A 17119-nucleotide genomic window follows, 5' to 3' on the forward strand; every position below is an offset into this window, starting at 1 on the left:
CTAATGGTGGACTGATGATGGCTCTACAGAAAGTGGGTCCAACGATTTCAGGGGAATGAAAAGCCAGCCAAAAGATTGGCTCTTTGTAATTCCTCTCCAAAAAAGGAAAGGACTTGAGATTGCCAATAAGTGCTCCAGACAGCTGCTCCTTAAAAGGAGGCTTCAAGATAATGTGTCCTGTAGGTGTGCTCAGACTGCAGTGTCTTCTGGTAACCCTTAATGAACTTTTGCTGACATCAGGACTGAAATGACAAAGCTTTATGGATTTGTTTAATGATAAACAATGGGCTTTGGGAAGAAAATATCAATTGTTGTATTTTAACAGAAGGTGTACTTGTAGTGAAGGTGGGGAGTCACTTCTTTATATTTTTTCTTTTTCTTTACTGTATTTTTACTTTTCTATTTCTCATTTTTTTTATTTTTCCTCTTTTTCTGCACTTGTCTACTTTTGAACATTCCCATCACACCACATATTGAATAAAGGAAAAGGCTTGATGGTGACTTTTTTTTTTTTGCCAGTAGTGACCCTTCGTATGAGGGAAAACAAAACCAATAAATTTCCCCAATTGTTCAATTTTTAATAGTTTTTTTTATTCTACCTTTTAGTATTTTGTAAATAACTCAAGGAGGTGAATACTGTATATCCAATTGTGAACTGTATTAAAAACATTTCCTTTTATTAATCCTTAATTTCTCTGTCTTTAGTTTTAATTGCAAATTCCTTCCTCTTACTATTTTCCCCTCCACAAAAGCAAGCCGGTGAGGTGGGTTGGGGTGAAAGAGAGTGACTGGCCCAAAGTCCACTCAGATGACTTTCAGGCCTAAAGTTGGACTCAAACTTTCAGTCTCCTGGTTTTTAGTTTGGAATCTTCACCAATAGACCAAACTGGTTCTCAATTTATTTACATGTTCAACTAGATTTTTAGGAAACACAGGAAACCTAGATTTCTCATTTTATTCTTGGTGATTTAAACCTTAAGAAATAGAAGCTTGAAAGTGCTTTGGGTTTTTTTAGCAATCATCTGAAACAGCCCTTCTCTCTCTCTCTCCCCCCTCCCCCCCTCATAAATTAATACAGCTTAATGAACATACTACTGAACATAAACAACTGCTACAAGCATCTGAACTGAACTCAGTTTTTATCATGTACAATATACTGTGGTTATTTGTGCTTTGAATGTGTGAGGGGGTTAGCCTTGTCCCTGATTAAACATTTTGTAATCATTTATAATTGAATGTATTTATAAGCCTTTAGAATTTATATACAGTATGTATGCATTTGAATAAGGTGTGGCTAATTTCACATCTCTCTCAAGCCTTTATTGCCATCTGCTGGTGAATTCAGGTTTTGGGAAGGAAAGAGAAGGGACAAGGAAATGAAAATAATAATGGATGATAATCAAAAATAGCATCTGAAATGTAAATAGCTTCAGAGTCCCTAGCAAACCACATGGAACAATTACCTGTATAATCACATGATGATTTGTTGATCCTAAGGTTTCTAGTTTCAAGCAGTACCTTAACATCTATAGCTGTATGCTTCAAGACGAAACTAAGAGAAGATATCAGCACAACCACTGAAAGTGGTACAATGGTTGAAGCTACAATATTAGACCATAATCCAGAATGTTGCATGTTGTTTGGTTGGTAGTGCATAATTTTGTCAGTGTGCCAAGATCTAATTTCTTAATTGATTTGATGTCTTCCTAAAGAACGTTTAGTCTTAGCTAGTGGGGCCCAACAGTATTAGTTTGTTGGATTCAATGCTGCCTATGTTGTGGATTTAATAAGACAAACACAACTTTTGGGTTGATCAGAGACAGATTTTATATATTGCGCAATAGGTTCAAGGCTCTGTACATGAAGCGTTGAACAAAGACAGGAATTAGGTACTGTCAGATGTAAATGCCTTATTCTCTAATGTGTAAATAATGTATATATGGAACATCAGGGGTTAACTTATTACTTGAGCTTTAATGTATTCATAATTTACCACTCCCATTCCTGGCTCCGCCCCTTGTATATAAAAGGAGCCATCCTCCCCATTTTCCTTGCTTCTATCTTGAATATTCAGCGAATATAGAATGCCTATTATGATTAAAGAGAATTATATTTAAACCTATAACTTCTATTATCTTTATTGAGTCTGATCCTGAAAATATTGAAACAAGCTGGTAGCAGAGGATGGTTAATTGACTCAATAAGTAATTAAAAATGTCCAAGAAAGATAGGCCCAACACCAGGGCCTACAGCAAAGAAATAGAAACTGATCAAGAGATGATCAACGAATCCACTAATGCGATTTCGAGAGAATCCGAAGAATACACCACTGAAGAAGAAGAACTGATGAGTGAAAATAACGACCAGGAAGAAATCGAGATAGAAAATAACGAACTCAGGTCAGAAATATTAAAAATACTAAAAAGCCAAAAGAATGATGAAAGACTCATCGCGGACCTCCAGGAGATGCTGAGGAACAGCGGAGCAGCGAGAGAGAAAAACATCATTAAAGAAAAACCCAAAGATCAAAAAACTGTGAGTGAAATGACTACTGAGAAAATAGTTGTAAAAAAGAAAAAATGTGACCCCGCGCGAAATTTTGAACGGCAGCCATCTTGGTTTCAACGAACTTCAAAAGAGAGTGAAGCAGAGCCAATCAAAACGCTCAGTTCAAAATTTCTGGCGCGAAAAACGCTATCAGACGAAGAAAGTGAAAAAGAAGTCTCAAACTCTTCAGATGAACCAAAATCAGAAAGTGAAGACGATTTAACAAAGTCTCAAGTAGAGTCAGCAATGAAAACACTTTTTGCTGCTTTTGGGCCAAGATTGAAAATTTCTAAGACATCAACGAAGAAGCAAGCAATCAAACCGACAACTCAAGACCTGCACGCTCCCATCATGACTTCGAAAACGACGACACCCGAGCCCAGAGAGCCATGCCGATTCCGTCCTACACCGCAGACAGAATCGAGTGCCAGCACACACAAGAGAAAGAGAAGAACCGCCGCCATCACCAAAGCCCCAAAAACCGAGCCAGAGACCGACTCATCTGAAGAGGAGCGGATCGAGAGAGCTGAAATGGAGAGAACCTTCCACAACGGCGCCAAAGAAGAAATGAGCAACGCGCATGTGCAAAACTACGTAGACGGCCCCGAAAGACTTGAACTGGCCAGAGAACCGCGCAGACTCGTTACAAGCATCCCAATGCCGTTCTGTAATTTCCTGCACTTGAGAGACCACGGACTGCCTCAGGTTGTAAGTAATGGACAAAATAATGTGGGGAACTTACCCAGTGACTTCCCAAAACTTAGAGTTGATGGCATTAATTTACAAGAGTGGTACCAACAGCTTCAGGTTATTTTTATGAAAGAAAATTTACTATTCTTTATAACTAGTCCTCCAAGAAGACCTTGGACTTTAAAAATAGACTGTTTACATCATAGAGCATTTTTCATAATAATTTCTAGCGTGTCTCCTGCAATGTATCATAGCATCAAACCAAACCTAACTGTATCAGAAATAATTCAATGCATGTTTAATCTATTTCACAGCGATAGCGTAGCCACAACCACAAGAATGTCTAAGGATTTCTTTTCTTCTAGAGTGAAACCAGGGGTTTCTATAAGTGAACATTTGATAAATCTAAACAAAATAAGAGCTGAGCTGCAATTGAGGGGGGAAGTGATTTCAGATCAAACTATGAAAAGTGTTATTATCAATTCACTTGATCCATCATGGGATAGCTTTATGTCACACTTAGATACCATTAATTTGGGATATTTATCAATAGAAAGTCTATCTAACAAATTGATAGCAGAAGACAATTCAAGAAAAAATCGTTCCAGTAACCAAACAGAACACAAATCTTTTAGGAAAGTAGTCTTTCAAGATAAATATAATGAGGCCTTTAGATGCCACAATTGTGGATCCAGGGAACACAGTAGAAGAGACTGTCCCAAAGTCCCAAGGGAGAGACATAGGCCAGAATATAGGAGCAAATACAATCACAGACAATCTTCCACAGATAGACACAAATATAGAAGTCCACCAAACTACAGAGAAAGTAGAGGGGGTAGAGAAAATTCAAAAGAGAGAAAATCTGGGTCACTAAATGGGCTAAATAAACAAGACAGCACCAAAACACAACAAGATGAGAACAATAATTGGCTTATTGATTCTGGTGCAACAAATCACACCACTAATAACAAAAGTATATTATCTTCATTTACAGAAGATAAGTTTGTGATAAAGGTAGCTAATCAAGAAAAGGTTCAAGTATTAGGCAGAGGAAATGTGACCTTGCCTGGTTTAGGGAAAATAGAGGGGGTATTATTAATCCCAGAAATACCTCACAACATACTAAGTGCTATAAAACTAAGCAGAGAATCTGAAATCAATATAGTTTTCTCAAAGGGGAAAGCAACTATAGAAAAGAACAAAACAAATGTAGGCACTGTGATGATAAAAGGGGGTCTACCCTATCTGATAACCAAAGAAAGATGGTTACATAACATTGATTCAAATATGGAAGATTGTATTGAAGCAGATGATGAAAATGTCAGTAACAGTGACAATGATGAATGTAAAATAACTCATGATAACAAAAATACACACAATGAGAAGAAACCAAAAATAGGTAAACCAATTCATGATGAGTGTGCTCATATCTTACATAGGAAGTTAGGACATGCAAGCTTTCCTGTAGTACAAAAAATGACTGAACACGCAGAAGGTGTAAAAATAAAAAATTGTGAAAATTATTTAGAATGCTCAGTATGTAAATCCACCAAACTAAAAACCAGTCCCAGACCAAAAAAATCTAACAGATCAACTAACAATATTTTTGATTTGGTACATATGGACTTAGTTGGTCCATTAACTCCATCAATTACCTATAGAAAACGTTACTTCCTAACAATAGTGGATGATTACAGTCGCTATGGTTTTGTTTACACATTAAAGCACAAGGATGAAACCTTTCAGAAATTTAAGGAATTCTACAAACGCATAGAAACACAACATAATATCAGAATAAAACAAATTATGACAGATAGGGGATGTGAATTCATGTCTAAAGAATTCTCACAATGGTTAAAGGATAGAGGGATGCTACATTTCACGTCCAATCCATTTTCTGCCTTTCAAAATGGGATTGCAGAGAGAAAGAACTCCACACTACAAACCATGATTAGATGCACATTAGAGGATGCTGGTTTAGGCAAACAATTTTGGTCAGAAGCCTTACATTATTCAAATTACACTCAAAATAGAACATGGTCCAGTATTGTGAATAAGACACCATATGAGGTGATGTACAATAGAAAACCTAAATTAGCACACATGCACATATTTGGAGTTACTGCAGACGTGCACATACCTAAACAATTGAGGAGAAAGGGAGAAAACGTATCCAGGAGATTAAGATTCATGGGATACGAAACTGGAACCAAAGGGTACAGATTCATCGATAATAATAACAAATTTATAGTATCCAGAACAGCTGTGTTTCATGAGCAGGCCAATTGGTCTAAGTTGCACCTTAATGAAATTTTTCCTAATAAAAGCAAAGATAATATATCTTGCGAGGAAGGAACAACAGAAAATCAAAATATTAACAAAAGTAAGAACAAAACCAAAACTTGGACAAATAGTCAGCATAAAATAAAGACAGACACATTAACAAAAAAGGAAGCCAGATATTTGCATGACAACCATAGCAAACCTGAAAGAAATATTAGAAATAATAGAAACCAAATGCCAAATAAATACAAAGATTATATTATGCATATGGATGGAGAACAAATAACACCTAATACATATGAGGAAGTACTGAAACTTCCCCGTGAAGAAAGAGAAAAATGGGAACTAGCTATGGAAAAAGAAATGAAAAGTTTACAAGGATTAAACGTATTCACACCTGCGATCGCACCTAAGGATAAAACAATTATAGGTACCAGGTGGATTTATAAAATTAAGAATTTAGAAGGAGGTAATACCTTATACAAGGCCAGACTAGTTGCACAAGGTTATGCACAAAAATATCCAGAAGACTATACTGACACATATTCACCCACAGTGAGAACAGAGAGTGTCAAAACAGCTCTTGTAGTAGCATCTGCACTCAATCTAGACGTGTTTCAATATGACATACAGACTGCATACTTACATGCAAAATTAGATAAGGAAATATATGTAAGAGCACCACACAGTCAATACACTAATAAGAACGAAATTTGGTTACTAAATAAGAGTCTGTACGGATTGAAGCAATCTGGCAAAAGATGGTACGATTGTTTGGTAAAAGTACTAAAGACCATGGATTTCAACGCCACCACTGCTGATAACTGTTTCTTTGTAAAAAAGAGTAATGATCATATTGAATTTGTATTAATTTATGTGGATGATATTTTATATATTGGAAAGCATAAAGAGAGCAGGGAAATCTTTGTAAATAAGTTAAACGAACACTTCTCATTGAAATCACTAGGTAGAGTGAATAAATACCTTGGTGTACAAATTAACAAAACAAAAAGGGGATTCAAACTTACTCAGAAAGATAAAATCATTGAACTCCTAAACAAATGTAACTTAAATAATGCCAAAACATGTGACACACCTATGCAAACTGATTTTCTTAGAAACAATGATGAATCTTCCCCTGAGTTTAAAGACAACACATTTTACAGATCAGTTATAGGTTCACTCCTTTATATATCTAATTGGACTAGGCCAGATATTGCATTACCTCTTAATTTATTGTCAAGATATGTTAGCAAACCAACCTTGTATCATTGGGAAGCTGTCAAAAGAATTTTAAGATATCTGAAAAGTACATTAGATTTTTGTTTAATATTGGAACCCAATAATGACAAAGAACCAAAAATTACTTGTTATGCTGATGCAGATTGGGCTGGTGATACATCATGCAGAAAGAGTACCTCTGGTTATGTTTTTCTATTGAACGATTGTCCAGTTTACTGGTATACTGGTAAACAAGAACTGGTAGCCACCTCTACCACAGAAGCAGAATATGTTTGCTTGTCTAAAGCTGCAAATAACCTTGTATGGTTCAATGATTTGATCACAGATGTTTGGAAGAAACCTACTTTACCATTTATTATGCATGAAGATAATAAAGCGGCCATTGAAATTTCTAGATCCGATGCAATTGGACAAAGGTCCAGGCATATTGATATAAAATTTAAGCACGTGAGACAACTATCTCAAGACGGATTCATCAAAGCAATACATTGTGATACTTCTGAACAATTAGCTGACATATTAACAAAACCCTTACCTTCTAAACAACACAAATATTTAACTTCTAAATTATATGTATTATATTGTCCTGAATCTGAATGTAACTGGTGTTGTATAACGAACCGGCATTTAGAGGGGGATTTGTCAGATGTAAATGCCTTATTCTCTAATGTGTAAATAATGTATATATGGAACATCAGGGGTTAACTTATTACTTGAGCTTTAATGTATTCATAATTTACCACTCCCATTCCTGGCTCCGCCCCTTGTATATAAAAGGAGCCATCCTCCCCATTTTCCTTGCTTCTATCTTGAATATTCAGCGAATATAGAATGCCTATTATGATTAAAGAGAATTATATTTAAACCTATAACTTCTATTATCTTTATTGAGTCTGATCCTGAAAATATTGAAACAGGTACAATGGTTTTATACCCTTCTAGACAAAGGATTCTTTTGAAGTCAGCAGTTCATATGGTCCTATACATTTATCAATTTTAATTGACATTACAGAGTTTCTTTGCAAAACAATCATAATTCTTTTTGTAGATTACTGAAGCATATCTTTTATCTTTTGACGATGGACAACTTTTAACTCATGTGGATCCCCTTGACCTAACCAACCTTTAAGCTGTATGTCATTAGAATGTTCCTTTCTTCTGACAACTTAGAGGCCTCCTAGAGGAACCAAAAGGACCTTGGCTGAGTTTGTACTCTTTCCAGCCGGATGCATTGCTTTTTAGAATAGAGTGAATAGAAAGTTATCCAGTGGTCATCCATCAGAGCCCGCTTCACCTAGGCCCTTCAAGGTGATTGTAAACCAGCTTGAGAGTTTTGATTAGTTGGTGGTTACCTGTATGAAGGAGAACAGAAAAAAATAGGAAGTGGTGTAGGATATGAGAAAATTTCAAAAATAAAATAGTATGTAGGTATATAGGTTAGAAAAGCATATAAGTGCAGATTCAATTTTGCTCAGGCAAGGGGATGGACTGGATGACCTGCAGGATCCCTTCCAGCTCGGCTACTCTGTTAAATTTGTTAGACATTATTCTGCTTTAAGATAGTTGGAGAACATGCTGAAAGCATACCAATATGTAACAATGTTGTGTTAGAATAGATCTTCTTTTGTCTGAGGCCTGTTAGAAAGAGGCCCACTCTTTAATGCCAAGGCACTAGAAATAAGAAAAAGCCATGCTTGCAAAATATTTTATGGTTAGTTATAGGGAGATGAACATGTAATTAGAGAAAGAGATGATGTTCTCTCTAAAAGGCGCTTCAGATTAGCTGTGATCGGTCACTGGATGCGATGTAGGAGGGGCATGGGGGGGCGTCGGTATAAGGAGCTATAAAATGTAATGCTTTTGAAACTTTAGGTGTGGCTTCCTGGCTCAAACTCCTTGTTGAGATCTGCTGGGATACCACCCTATTTTGCAAAATTGTTTTTATTATTTTCTTTTAATAAAGTCTCTTTGTTTTCATCGACCCATGCTTGTTGGTTGAATTCATTTCCAACAAAGGGAAGAAAGTAGAACAGAAAGGAATCTGATCATAGGAAAAAAGCAGTGGTGAAATCCAAATTTTTTTACTACTGGTTCTGTGGGTGTGGCTTGGTAGGCGTGGTGTGGCTTGGTGGGCATGGCAGGGGAAGGATACTGAAAAATCCCCATTCCCTCACCACTCCTGGGGCCAGTCAGAAGTGGTATTTGCTGGTTCTCCAAACTACTCCAAACTTCCGCTACCGGTTTGCCGAACTGCTCAAAATTTCTGCTACCGGTTCTCCAGAACCTATCAGAACCTGCTGGATTTCACCCCTGGAAAAAAGAATAAAGAGCAGAGGGGAATTAAGTTTAAATGTATTAGAATTTATGGTCGTAGAAGAGAACCTATGGGTGGAAAAAGAAAAATTAAAACTTGTGGGAGAGTTTTAACCTAGAGCAAAAAGAGGAAAATGGCCTGCTGTGAATTCATTGCTTTGAATTCTATGAAATTGATGTTCTTGTAAAAGAAGGAAATAAATGGTTCACATGAGATTTGAGAACTTAGTTAGGGACTACTTAGTTTATCATTTTGTAATTTGAACAAGGTTTATCTTTTTGTGATGGAGGATTTATGCTTAGTAATGATTCCTACTTTGACAGCTATGTTGAGACCAAGTGTCTATTCTTTCCTTTGGTGACTATAATCCAGTGGTGGGATTCAGCCAGTTCGCACCACTTCAGGAGAACTGATTGTTAACTTTCTGAACAGTTTGGTGAACTGGTTGTTGAAAGAAATCATTAGGGCAGAGAACCGGTTGTTAAATTACTTGAATCCCACCACTGCTATAATCCAAAAATTGGTCAAAGGCCTAAATATTTCTCTGGGCCCCAAATGTTACTAATTTCCTCCATTTAATCAGTTAACATCATGCATCATTTTTTTCCACTTGTTAATTTTTGTGAACAATTAAAAATGATTTAGATTTAAGTCATTTAGATTTAGATTTAGATCCTTGCCGATAGACTTTTTTTTTCTCTTTAGCCTCTCAATATACATTTTAAAATAGTGTGGCAATTTCAAATACATGAACATGGTACCAGTTAAACCATCTTTTAAAATAATACAAGATGGACGTATAAATCCTCTTTCTTAGGAAAGGACTAAGATGTAAGAATTTTGTTGCTTATATATATTCATCATTTGAGGATGACTGCTTTGAGCTCAACTTCCTCTAAACTAGTGCTTCTTAAAATTGTCAGTCTTAGGATGTGTCAGAATTGAAGTTTACACATGTTAAAGTTGTTAAAATATGGTCAGGATGAATTCCCATAATGTGAATCATTGTGTTGTTGCAAAGCCGCTTGTTTTAGCAATTCTTCCTTCCCTCTTCTCTTTATTTCTTATTGGTAAATATAGCACTAAAAATGCATTACCATTAATTTATTACTGGTATTAGAATGCAACTTGATTATTCTTGAGAGGCACTCTAGCAGTGGTGGGTTTCAAAATTTTTTACTACCGGTTCTGTGGGTGTGGCTTGGTGGGCGTAGCATGGCTTGGTGGGCATGGCAGGGAAAATCTCCATTCCCACCCCTCTCCAGGGGAAGGTTGCTGTAAAATCTCCATTCCCTCCCCAATCCAGGGGAAGGTTACTCCAAAATCCCCTTTTCCTCCTGATCAGCTGGGACTTGGGAAGCAGAGAATAGATGGTGGTGGGGCCAGTCAGAATTTTTACTACCAGTTCTCCGAACTACCCAAAATTTCCACTACCAGTTCTCCAGAACTGGTCAGAACCTGCTGAAACCCACCTCTGCACTCTAAGTCTGTAAAACAACAGATCTTTCTCACCTGTATTAAATATGTGAAGCCTATAGACTGGAAGGAATTTTGTTGCTTATGTATATTCATCATTTGAGGATGACTGCCTTGAGCTCAACTTCCTCTAAACTAGTGCTTCTTAAAATTGTCAGTCTTAGGATGTATCAAAATTGAAGTTTACACATGTTAAAGTTGTTAAAATATGGTCAGGATCAATTCCCATAATGTGAATCATTTCTAAAAAATGTTTTTTCTCTATCTAAAATGGTAAAAGAGTTCCCCTTTACCATTGCAACCCTAGTTTCATGGAACAGCAAATGATAACAGCCTGTTCTAGTTACTAAACTGGGCCAAACTGCTAATTTCCTTTTGTGTTGTTGCAAAGCTGCTTGCTTTAGCAATTCTTCCTTCCCTCTTCTCTTTATTTCTTATTGGTAAATACAGCACTAAAAATGCATTACCATTAATTTATTGTTGGTATTAGAATGCAACTTGATTATCCTCGAGAGGCACTCTAGGTCTGTAAAACAACAGATCTTCCTCACCTGTATTAAATATGTGAAGCCTATAGAATGGAAGGATGCTATAGATCCGTGATGGTGAACCTATGGCACGCATGCCACAGGTGGCACGCAGTGCCCTCTCTGTGGGCATGCGAGCTGTTGCTCCAGTTCAGCTCCGCCATGCATGCGTGCGTGCCTCCAGCCAGCCAGGTAATCAGGTCTCCATTGCGCGTGCGCGGTGGGTGGGCTGCGTGCATGGGCCGCGTGTGCATGTGTTGGGGTGGAGCCAATGTGGGGGGTTAGGGTTAAGGTTAATGTGAGAGGCATGTGAAGGGCCATGCATGCATGTGTGGGTTTGTGCAGGGGTGGGCACACACATGCACGAGGCATGGGGCACATGCACGAGGAATGGGGCACATGCAGAGGACTGCGTTCACATAGTATTTGGGGGGTTTGGGTGCGCATCCATGCATTTACGCGTGCACATGCACACCCTTTGAGCACTCAGTCCGGAAAAGGTTAGCCATCACTACTATAGATAGATTTCCAGGTTCCTCTGCTTCACCTTTCCAGGAATGTTTCATAGCAACCTGACTAACCTCATTGGCTGGGAATCTAAGCAGGTGAGTTTAACTTGGAAAATGACTTTATCTTTTTTTTTTTCTTGAATTAGGGAAAATTTTGCTTAAATCTCTTTCACCCCTCACCCAATTTTATTTTAGCCTTTTTTGCCCAGACGGACATATTATCAATAGAATGACCAGGAAGGGTTCCTAATTTTACCCAAATCACCTTATGCCAGCCATGGCTTAAACCTTCTTATCCTGCTGCTCTTCGAATGTCAAAGCATCTCCTCCTTTCTACCTGCTTTTTATATTTTCTCCCATACCCAGTCCATGAAAAAATTACCCTGGGGAGATGCCCTTAGCCAAAATCACTTGATGTTACTGAACTGCACTTTCCAGCTGATGTGGTTTTGAACAAATGCTGGAGAGAAACTATTTCATTTATTTTCAGTTCTTTTAAATAGGTATTTTGAGTTTTGTGTTATTTGACCTTCACATATGTAAAAAAAACTTGTTTGAAAATGTTAGAATCAAATTCAGTCACCGAAATGCCCCCCCTCTCTCTCATGCGCACACGCACACACACACACACACACACACACACACACACACACACACACACACTTAGGAAATAAGTCTTTCTGGATCATGGATCATGCTGTTCTCTAAGCAGGGAATTACAGTATCAGCAATTTTTAGGAGAACTTTTAGAAATCAATTAACATACAGCTAATTTTATGGCCTGCACATTAGTAAAATGAGATGTTATATTTCATACAGTTACAAGCCATTCTGATTCTTTAATTGCCCATTCACAAAATGACTGTCTCTAGTTACTGAGTTTAAATTTCTTTTTCTACCATCTTGAGGAATTGTTTCATTTTTTGGAATCTTGTAAAACATTTTTCATCAGTGGGTGTAACAAAACAACAGAATGACTTTCTCATGCAGTGAGATATTGTAGGAAAGCCAAGTTAGTTTATGGTATCAAAAAAATCAGAATGAGTCTGAAACACCTTTTCCAGCTTCCATATGAGTTTCCAGATTAATTGCATCTGGCAAAGTGATATGCAGCTCCCAAAAATGTATGCTTTTAAATAAACATTGTCAATCAGAAAAAGTACTACCAACAACTTTCTGATATTTTTCTCCCCTGAGAAAAATTGTTCTCAGCAAATATTAACAATGCTAATAAATGTTTTTGGTAAGAAGTGAAATGAAAATCTTTATTATTTACTTATTTTATTCATTTCCTGGATTTACAAGGCTGCCCAGTTCAAACAATGTGCCTCTGGGCACTGTACCACATGAAAACTAAAAACATATCCTGTACAATATATAATATAATACTGTATATAGAATATAAAATGGCAACCAAACACAATAATACAAACAACCAAAAGGGGACTCTGCTCAACCCAACCCACATGCTTGGGGGAACAGCCATGTCTTTGCAAGTCGAGTCCCCATCTCTCCATGCAGCAACAGCTTCCAATGTTGCACAAGTGTGGCTCTTGAGAGCACATTGGAGCTTTCAGAAGTCTTAAGACTAGTTTACAGTGTTTTCCAGGAACTCGCAATGATTAATTCTCTCTGTATTCAACTGAAACATCCATTCTGGACAATGGATTCTCTTAACAACTGCCACAAAAAAGGCCATAAAATTGGGTATGCTTATGACGTAACCTGCTTAACAATCAGCATGATTTATGACCATAATTCCAGGCTCAATTATAATCATAAGTTAAGGACTACTTGTAACGCAATCTAGTCTGATGACTGAACAGCAGGAGAAACTGAATCGGATGTTTTCCATTCCATCCAACATTTTAATACAAAAATAGCTTGACCAGAATATTACAAGTGCATAATGATCTATTTCTGTGATTCTCAAGCTTTTCTTCACCACCCCTTTAAATACTTTTTGTGGCCACGGATCATGGCCATGGTTCCCCAAGACTTAAGATTTAAATCATAACATTTTTTCAAGCCTTCGTGGACCCCCTGTGATGACATTGCAGGGCCCCCAGGAGCCCCCAGAGTCTGTGGTGAAATGTAAAATTTGTTATTACCGATTCTGTGGGCGTGGTTTGGTGGTGGGGGTAATGTGACTGGGTGGGCGTGGCCAACTTTTTTGTTTTTTACTTTTAAAAGCATTTTTTCTACAACCTCTTAAACTGAAGAGGTTGCAGAAAAAAATGCTTTTAAAAGCCTCTGATGATCCCAGCTGAGCCGCACGATCATCAGAGGCTTTTTTTTTCTTTTAAAAGCATTTTTTCGGCCGAAGAGGTTGTAGAAAAAATGCTTTTAAAAGTTAAAAAAAAAAGCCTCTGATGATCACATGGCTCAGCTGGGCATGGGGAGGGGGCGCAGGGATTTTTGCTACCAGTTCTCCAAACCACCCGCCATCGCTACGGGATCAGGCGATCCGGTCCAAACTGGGAGTATTTCACCCCTGGCACAGTATTTGACCAGCATGTTAAAAGTATGGTATGATAATCTATAATAAAGAAATAATCAGAATTCATTTTTGGGCAATATCTTTATTAGGACCAAGAAATAATATACAAGCTTTCTAAAAAAGCAGTGGATGAGAGAAGAAACTAAAGCATTGCCAAATTAGGCCAGAAATTATTGACTGGGAAGAAGCATTTGACGATGGAGATTGGTATGAAAACATTCTTTGCAAATGAAAAACTAAATCTGTTTTTTAAAAAAAGTGTTCAAATTGGATAGAAAGGTTCTGTTTCCATGACCCGGAAAGAAAAAAGTGAGGTGAAGGGATGAAACAGGGATATTTGCAGACAGGACAAATTTTTTCACATTCCTGATGCGATTCCTGGTATAAATGCAAATGCCAGGTGTTTGTTCTTCCTCTTTCAACATTTTATTTAATGAAAAAAGATCCCTCTGTTTAATAGTGGATACAAAGCATGTTCCGCATTTGAGTAGTTTGGCATCAGAACTTTTATGACCATCAGAAGACAAACTGGTATATTACTAGGGGTGAAATGCTCCCGTTTCGGACCGAATCGCCCGATCCAGTAGTGATGGCGGCAGGTGGTTCAGAGAATCAGTAGCAAAAATCCCTGCATGCCCCCCCCACCGTGCCCAGCTGAGCCGCATGATCATCAGAGGCTTTTTTTTTTACTTTTAAAAGCATTTTTTCGACAACCTCTTCCGACGAAAAAATGCTTTCAAAAGTAAAAAAAAAAGCCTCTGATGATCATGCACCTCAGCTGGGATCGTCAGAGGCTTTTCAAAGCATTTTTTTCTGCAACCTCTTGGCCGAAGAGGTGGTAAAAAAAATGCTTTGAAAAGTCTCTGACGATCCCAACTGAGTTGCCTGATCGGCAGAGAGGCATTTTTTAAAAAGCCACTCTGACGATCCCAGCTGAGCTGCCTGATCGGCAGAGGCTTTTCAAAGCATTAGAAAAAATGCTTTGAAAAGTTAAAAAAAAAAAAAAGTTGGCCATGCCCACCCAGTCACATTACCCCTCCAAGCCACGCCCACAGAACCAGTAGTAACAAATTTTACATTTCACCCCTGTATATTACCCATTATAGGAGGAGTACCAGGTTAGTCTATGATGACAATAAAATCAGGAGTCGTCTGCTAGTACCTAGAGAAACAAATTTATACTAAAGTTATAAGTTTACCTGGGCTGCAGGTCATTATTATCAGATCTCTGCATTTGAGAAAGTAAGCCGCTGCTCACAAAAACATATGCTTTTTAATAAAATTTATTAGTTGGAAAAGGTTCTGGCAGATGCCTCCTGATATTTTTCTATATTACATAAAATGCTGGGTACTTAAAACAAATCCTTACAGATTTGAGAGGTATTCATACTTTTTCTAAATTCTATATATGAACTCTCTTGGATTTGAAACTATATAGAGCGAGGGTATCCAACCTTGGCAATTTTAAAACTGTGGACTTCAACTCCCAGAATTCCCCTGCCAGCCAATCCACAAGTCTTAAAGTTGCCAAATTTGGACAGCCCTGGTATAGCATAACATACCAGGAATCAGGGATGAAATCCAGCAGGTTCTGACAGGTTTTGGAGAACCGGTAGCGGAAATTTTGAGCAGTTCGGAGAACCGGCAAATACCTCTGGCTGGTCCCAGAGTGGGTTGGGAATGGAGATTTTGCAATATCCTTCCCCTGCCACGCTCACCAAGCCATGCCCACAGAACGGGTAGTAAAAAAAATTTGAATTTCACCATTGCCAGGAATGTAACATGAATGTTGAGTGAGTGAAATAAGAAGATTTTTTTTTCCGTTTAGTACCTTTTAACTTTGCAGTTTCTTAACTGGTGAATACAAAAAATCATTTGAGAAGGGATTTAAAACCACATGTGCTTACACTGAGAGCTCAGCATATAATTTTTTAGGCAAACCAGAAGAATAATCGAAGCTACTTGATTCCAACACAGCACATATGACAGTATTGCTCATATGATCTTTATACAGACAGACCTTCTGAAACAGAGTTAGTTACAGTAACACCAACAGTATAAAATGTGTGCTGTCAGCAGTCTCAAAATATCACCATTTGCTATTAAAGGACTACTGCAGCTTTCAAAATACCTTTGGTTCCAAGCAACTGATCTTCTAACCAGGTCTGCAGAACAGAACTGAATGCAAAATCATCTTCTCCTGTGTTTCCTGTGTAGTAACTTACCTCCTTCCACATTCAGTCCAAAGAGCTGCTGTTGTTCATTTTCAGCGACCTTAGGTCACAGTGAACAAATATTAAGATTTGAATCATTAGCCATAGACTTGAAAGCATGCTACTGGAGAATGGGGAAAAAGACAAAATATTTGGAGCATTATAGGTTGGAAGTAGATTTCATCTAGCGTATTGAAATCAGACAGGTTTTCCTTAATCATGACCACTGATCTGCTTTAAATGTTGTTAAATTTAGATGCAGCCATGACTACGTATGATTATTTCTGACATAGCTAAAAACCTAAATAATGATGGGCAACCACAGGGATTTCTGATTTCTGCTAAAGCTCTAGGAAAGAGTTTGCATCAGGAGAACTCAGGCCGTGCAAAGACACTTTATCAAATACAACTCTGTCACTCTTCAAATGCAGGTTTGTTTGTTTTAGTTTCTTCTATAGAAGAAAACCACATTCCAATAGCCTGGAAAACAGATGTTGTAAAAGGCCCTGAATGAACCAAAGACATGACTTTAGTCCAGCGAATGAAAAAAATAAAAATAAGCAAGACTGCAGAAAAAGAAAAAGGGTGGGAATATGGAGAGACCACAGTGCTGAAAACAGCAGGAAAACTTAAGCTTCTAAGTGAATCACTATTCAATGAATATTCAATATTATCAGCTTTGGCTACATTCTTCCTTTCCTATATTTATCTGCTCTACAGGTAGTCCTCGAATTACAACCGTTAATTTAGTGACCATTCAAAGTTATAACGGCACTGAAAAAAGTGACATGTACGTTTTCACACTTATGACCGTGGCA

At 37.6% G+C, this 17119-nt stretch overlaps 1 long non-coding RNA gene across 1 annotated transcript; it reads right to left on the reverse strand.

Annotated features, from left to right (window-relative positions):
- Positions 1–7748: 7748 nt before the first annotated feature.
- On the reverse strand, positions 7749–16288 carry LOC139323831 (uncharacterized). The gene is made up of 3 exons (XR_011601022.1): positions 16220–16288; positions 8937–9072; positions 7749–8114 (listed from the first exon to the last, which is right to left on the reverse strand). It is a non-coding gene; the product is annotated as an uncharacterized lncRNA (long non-coding RNA).
- Between the last annotated feature and the right edge of the window lie 831 nt (positions 16289–17119).

Source organism: Pituophis catenifer, unplaced genomic scaffold (assembly GCF_029215685.1).
Source record: "Pituophis catenifer annectens isolate HBS135680 unplaced genomic scaffold, rPitCat1.0.hap2 SCAF_1, whole genome shotgun sequence".
NCBI classification, from domain to species: Eukaryota; Metazoa; Chordata; class Lepidosauria; order Squamata; family Colubridae; genus Pituophis; species Pituophis catenifer.